Here is a 7,377-nt window from a genome sequence, read left to right as displayed (position 1 = left end):
GTGGAAAGCTGTCCGACTATAAGCTCGAGACTAAAGGCTGTAATCTCCTTCCTTAGGGGTGGTGACATAGCTGCTAAAGATAATAAGGTAGCACTGACTTCCTGCTGAGTGCGTCTGCTACCTTATTAGCTTTCCCTGGATGGTAGAGGATATCTATATCATAATCCTTGACCAGCTCTAACCATCTGCACTGTCGCATATTCAGATCCTTCTAAGTAAAGAAATACTTCAGACTTTGGTGATCTGTATATACTCTGCACTGAGCTCCGTACAAATAATGTCTCCAAATCTTGAGAGCGAACACCACTGCTGCAAGCTCAAGGTCATGAGTAGGATAGTTCCTCTCATAATCCTTGAGTTGTCTGGAGGCATAGGCGATCACCTTGCCCTGCTGCATCAGTACTGCTCCTAATCCCAATTTAGAGGCGTCACTGTAGATGTCGAAGCTGTCTGTGTTTTCTGGTATAACTAAAATAAGTTCGCTGAAGCTGTTCTCGCTGTCCTCTGTCCACTAAAATTTCTTGTTCTTCCTTGTGAGAGCTGTCAGTGGGGAGGCTATTCTGGAGAAGTCCTCTACGAATTTCCTGTAGTAGCCTGCTAATCCCAGAAAGCTTCTAATTTCACTGGCGTTCCTGGGTCTCTTCCAGTTACTTACTGCTTCTATCTTGTTGGGATCTACCATAACACCATCCTTGGAGATGATGTGACCTAGGAAGGCTACCTGGTCCAGCCAAAATTCACATTTCGTGAATTTGGCGTACAGCTGGTTCTGCTGAAGGATCTGCAAAACTGTCTTCAGATGCTCTACATGGTCCTCCTGAGTGCCTGAATAGATAAGAATGTCATCGATGAACACGATGACAAACTTGTCTAAGTATTCTCTGAATACTCTGTTCATGAGGTCCATGAAAGTAGCTGGAGCATTTGTCACGCCGAAAGGCATGACTACGAACTCGTAATGTCCGTATCTGGTCCTGAAAGCTGTTTTAGGTATATCACCTTTCTTGACTCTAACCTGGTGATATCCTGATCTGAGGTCAATTTTAGAGAACACTGTGGCTCCCTTTAGCTGGTCAAACAGGTCATCTATTCTGGGGAGAGGGTACCTGTTTTTAATTGTGACCTGGTTCAGGGCACGGTAGTCTATGCATAAGCGCATGCTTCCATCCTTCTTCTTCACGAACAACACAGGTGCTCCCCATGGTGAGTGACTAGGGCGTATGAAACCCTTGTCAAGAAGCTCCTGTAATTGCTCCTGAAGTTCCTTCAGTTCTGCTGGAGCCATGCGGTACGGTGCCTTGGAAATTGGATTTGTGCCGGGAATGAGCTCTATCTCAAATTCAATCTCCCTGTCTGGTGCTAAGCCTGGTAGCTCTTCAGGGAAAACTGCTGGGTAGTCACAAACGACTCGAACCTCTGATAGCTATTGGTTCTTGTCCTGGCTGGTGTTGACTACATTTGCTAAAAATCCCATGTATCCTGAATCCATTAGCTGCTGTGCTTTCAGTGTTGAGAGAAACTTCCTGGCTTTTCTCTTTGGTTTTCCTATGAACTCAAACTGTACTCCTGCTTCAGGTTGGAATATGACCTTCTGTTTACGGCACTCTATAGAAGCGCCGTATCTGATCAGAAAATCCATTCCAAAGATGACATCGTAGTCAGTCATGTTCAGCACTACGATCACCAAAAGTTCTCTGCTCGCTATAATGACCGCACCGCCCGAGCCTGTGTAGATGCCATAATGTCTCCCGAGGGTAGTGTTGTCGAAACTGACTAGGAGGTGTTGTTAATTTCTCGGCAAATGCCCCGGATACATAAGAGTGGGTTGCCCCAAGATCGAATAAGACATTGCATTATGTCAGAAATATTGATCCGACCGTGACAACCGCCGAGACATTTGCTACGCCCTCTCGGTCGCGAGAAAATCCTCGCATTTGTGTTATGGGGCTTTAATCGCCCGACCGATCTGTGGACCATCTAAGGTCGCATACATTCGTGTAGTCTACCGGCCGAGCTCCATATCAGACGGCTGAGGCCGAGGAAGATGTTTTGTTCGAGCACCGCTTAGCCATGTGCCCTTCCCCGTCCACATTCAAAACAACCTCGCATACCCTGCGGCAAACTCCTGGATGATGTTTCCCACAAGTAGTACATTTGGGATGTCTGGAATGTTTTCCACCTGGTCCTCCTTTTGGGTCACTGCTTGCCTTGCGTTTCCCCTTCCAGTTGGAGCTATGTCCTTGTTGTTTCTGCTGAGTACTTGAGCCAGCTTGTCCCTTGGGCTCTGTGGAAACCTGCTTCTGCTGGGTGATGCTGTGCTGATAGTGCTCGGTGATCAGAGCACTTCTCACTAGCTCCTCTGCGGTTTGTGGCCTATGAACGCCACCACCACATTCATTGCAATCTCGGTCCGAGCATCTTCACGATCGCGTTGCCGTTCCTTCTCTCGAAATGACTAGTTCGACACGATGGGCCAACCGTTAAATTTCTTCACGGCCTCCGAATCGATAGGTTGCCCGACGAAATTCTGAACTCGCATAGTGTCGGTTCGTGATTTGCATGTGAAAGAATTCCTCAAGAATTCTTTTCTCGAAGTTGGCCCATGTCATCCGATTCACTTGATTTAATCCGCTCCCACCACATGCGTGCATCTCCGATAAACGAAAGAGGCACACTTCACCTTTTCATTCTCTGGCCAGTCTAGAAGCTCCATCGTGCTTTCCAGTGTTTTAAACCATGCCTGAGCATTCCATGGTTCGCTGGTGCCTGAGAAGTTCTCGGGCTTAATTCTCTGCCACTGGATAAGGTAAGCTTCTCTCTTAGCCCCTGCTACTGGGGCCACTGGGACTGGTACTGCAGGCTGAGCTGGTACTACCTCTGTGATTACTGGAGTCGTGAGGTTCGGTACTGGAGTGACTGGGGGAGTAGTCTGCTGGTTAGCCTTTAAGGAGGCTATCTCCTGCTGCTGTTCAGCTAGCTGCTGCTGTTCAGCTAGCTGCTGCTGTAGCTGAGCCACTAGTGCTGTAAGGTCTGGGGGAGGCACTGAACTGCCTGCCTCATGCTGGGGCTCAGCCGCTGATGCTTTCTTAGCTGGACGTCCTCGTACCATTTTCTAAATAGCAGAGAACACATATATATAACTAGGCTATCATGTCATAGTTAACTACTGGTAACATGTTAAATACTATCACTGTAAACATGAATTAATTAACTACCAACATGAGAGCAAACAAAATTGAGTGAGAGATGTTCTTACTTGGAAGCTGTAGGCACAATGCTGATGTGTGTGTAGGAAGTAAGGAACTTGCACTGATACCACTCTGTAACGACCCAACTCCTGGTTACTAATTTGTGAGCCGGATCGCTACATTAACTACTGAAGCTACTGCGCGGAAAACTGGGTAAAATAAAATTTCACTAACTGACTCGGTTAATCTGACAACTGATACACCCATGCTGTTATAACGAAGGATTCATGACCCTTTCCGGTTGGTGTACATGTGCTAAGGAGGATACTTGACCTCCCATCTGAGCTAGGAACTCAGAACTAACTTCCCAGCTAGCTGCTGATCGATCCACGGATCGATCAAACTTGCTATGATTCTGTGCCCTGCTGGATCGGTCTGCGAACCGATCCAGGCACCTGGAAACGCTGGATGCTCTCTGTTCGGTGCTGGATCGGTCGGACGACCGATCAGATAGCATACTGTATGCCACTGGATCGGTCGGCTGACCGATCCAGGATCTTGATACTGCAACGGATCGGTCGGCAGACCGATCCAACTCTGATACGAAATCAGAGTTTCTAATTTCAGAACTTTCAGGCACTGGAACGTACCACAACTCACAGACATAGGTTCTAGATACATGAAAAACAATCTAACATTAACCTACATGCGTCCTAAACTGAACAAACTGAATAGTGCATAGTTTTACTGGATTAAAACATTTAACCAGCTAAGGACTAAACCATAAACAAACTAACAACGTAAATACTGGAATTAAGCTGTTTCGACCCCTAGGATCTTTATTCCAAACCCCTTGCACACACACACCTCCATAGCATTGTCCTCCAGCCTCCGTTAGTCCACTTTTCTTTTACCTGTATCTGCAGTATAAGAAAAGTAGTACCTGTAAGCTAAAGAGCTTAGTAAGAAACCATCTACCTCACAAAAACATGCAACGATGCGAGTATGGTTTCAAAACATGCTATTTGGAAACTAAACTGAGCATGGCAACATGGCATGGCATACAAACATGTACTGAACTGATCATGGCATACAAACAAGCTGAGCATAGCATACTGTATCTGAAACTAAGCATACATACTGAACTGGTCATGCATATATATCTAACTGGTCATGAACTCAAATCATGAAACTTAACTGAGATAATCAACTGAAACTGAAACTAAGTTAGTGTTTCCATCACTGATTACATATTTGGAAAAAAACTATATATAATAATAGATGAAAATACTAAACATGCTGTTGGGCCCTGGCAACTGTACTTACTGTGCGCGCATCCCTACGAGACCCGGGATTGCAAGTTCCGAATCCAGCAGGGTTACTAGGTTATCTGAACCTAGGGACGACTGTGAGAGTCCAGCCCATGGATATCTGATCCAAGTACAGTGCCAACTGAATAAAAGTAAAATACTGAATACTGTTTTATTTTACTTTGTTGTTCTAGGTTATCTGAACCTAGAGCTAGGTTATCTGAACCTAGAGGCTACTGTGGGAGCCTACCCAATGGATATCTGATCTATATTGCTGTAATAACTGATAATAAACTGAATAAAATGTTTCTAATACATTTTACCTGCTGTTAGGACGCCTACTAGTGCATCCTTCTGAACTGGGCCTTCTACCGAATGCTTGGTGTGCACTAAAAGCACACCCTAAAACTGAAAACAGTAAAATTACTTATCTAACGCCAAAACTAACAAGTGGGAGCAATTATACTGCAGGTGAGGGGTTGCTTACCTCAATCGTAAGGTTTTCTTACGATTCTAACCGCTAGGTTTTCCGGAAAACTGATCCGTTCGACGAACCGCTTATGTCCTCGCGTTCCTCTCGCGGAGAAGAACCTTTTTCGTGTTGGAGTCGTCGCCGGAAGATGTTCCCTTGACCCTTGGCTTGGTGTGTGCCGTGCGTGAGGAAGAGGGGAAGAGGAGAGGTGCGGCGGTTTTAGGTTTCGGGTGTGGAAAAGCTACGGTGAGAAAATAATCTAAACTTCTCACTTAAATCCTTATTTATATTTACTAATTAATTCATCCAAAATCAATTATAAATATAATTGATTTCCTCTTCTTTCAGCACGGCCCTGCTGGGTTCAACTGGTTACTAGCATTATCCCTTACACCATAGGTCTCGGGTTCGATTCCCGCCTAAGCTATTTTGCGACCTATTTGTTTTTGCTACTTCCGGTACTCCAAGAATTATGTAAAAATATCCTAAAAATCTAGAGAAATCATAGGATATTTCTAAAATAAATTCGGGTATTTTTCGGGCTTTACATTAAGTAGTGCATAGATTTATTTTCCTTAAACAGTAGCAGGTAGTTTTGCTTAAATTTGTTTAATATGGATCATACCCTAAATTAGTATGTAGCAACCGGTGATAGAGTGTTAAATACTAGAGAATTTATTTTCCCTATCTAGTATAGCTGGATTCTGTTTTGTTGTTGAATGAAAAGTTAAAGATGTCAATTCTATGGTTAGAATAAATGATATATTGTAATGCACAGATTTATGAGGTATTCGCTTTAGATTGTTGTTAAGCATTAGAGCAGATTTTATTGAGCATTTCGCATGCAGATTTTTATAAGTATAGTATGCAGATTTTTAATAAGCAGATTTTTATAAGTATTGCTTGCAGATTTTGATAAGTATTGCATGCAGAACTCCAATCTTAGAACAGATTTCTATTAAGCTTAATATGCAGAATTCTATTAGCATAGTAGGTAGATTTTCGGTTTGAGCATTTTAAAGTTAGAATTCGCTTAAACATTTCAGTTTCTTTTAAAGGAAGTATTCTTTTAGAAGTATTAACAAGTATAAGAAGATAAAGAAAAGAAAGAAGAAGGCCAAGGCCTTAAGTAGATCCCAAAGTTAAGACTTTAGGGATTTTGGCACACAAGGTGCTAAAGAAAATGCCGAGGCATTATATAGAAGTATTAAAAGATAACAAGTATTTTACTTTTATCAGTGGCACTGTGTTGGACTCTCTGTCCTTGGGCTGGGCTCCCATAGTCCTCCCTAGGTTTAGATAACCTAGTAGTAATGGCTCGGCCGACGGTCGACGGTCGACGGTCGACGACCATAGGGTTGCCAAATGGGCCGCCAAATGGGCCGCCGAATGGGTCGGGTCGTTGCAAAAGTAAAAGCACAGTTGCCGGGCCCAAGAAGAAGTTGATTATTATTTTGATGTATTATAAGTATAAGTTTTTGAACAAATAAAACGAGTTTTACATAAGTATACAGTATTAAAGAATAAGTCTTTAAACAAGTGGAATAAGATTCAGAAGGTGTTTAGAATTCAGTAAGTTTAGTTCTTTATTCTACCATGATTATCTAGTGGATGAGTAGTTTTCATGTTTACCTATTAGATGAGTAGCATGATTAGCGATTAGAATTACATGAGTAGATTTCTTAGCTTTTCTTTGCTATTAGTTTGACATGAGCAGTTATGTTTATGCTTTATTTCTTTTTAGAGCATATAGTTTTTAGTTCTTTTCGTATACATGCACATTCGTGTTTTTGTGAGTTAGATAGCGCTTACTAAGAAATTTTTTCTTATAGACTACACTTCCTCTTACTGCAGATACAGGAAAGGAAAAGATATAGAAAGGAAGGCGACAAGGTGGCGCGGATGGTGTATGATGCCAGGACTACGGAAGCCTTGGGACTTAGTTTAAGAATTTACTAAGATTGCCATTTATTAAGAATGTATTAGATGAGTCATTTAGTCTTCCGTTGTTAGTTAATTGTATGTTTTTATTTTGTTTCCGCTATTCATTACTTGCATGATTTAATTTCATTAAACTGCGTGGTGATGTTATTCCTTTTGTGTGTTTGATATGTGTTCCAGCCGCCTGTGGCTGTGTATATTATGTTATGTATGTCAGTTTAAGGTCACCGGTACAGGGGAGACTTTGCCGAAATTTTTTGGTAGGGTTTCCATGTGATTTTTAATCATACCGGTTAAGTAGAGTTAGTAGTTAAGTAACGGTCATCCTTAGAGAGTAGTAGTAGTAGAAGGGTGGTCGTTACATGCCTCTTGTGTTTGGAATTCTTACAAAAAGAAATAACTAGCATGATGCAGAAAACAATTGCTAATTATACCTTCTCTTTGTAAACTAATGACCTCGAGATCT

This window comes from Zingiber officinale, chromosome 1B (genome assembly GCF_018446385.1).
Source record: "Zingiber officinale cultivar Zhangliang chromosome 1B, Zo_v1.1, whole genome shotgun sequence".
Classification (NCBI taxonomy): Eukaryota; Viridiplantae; Streptophyta; class Magnoliopsida; order Zingiberales; family Zingiberaceae; genus Zingiber; species Zingiber officinale.
The sequence above is the reverse complement of the archived record's forward strand: the minus strand, read 5'-3'. Positions refer to the sequence as shown.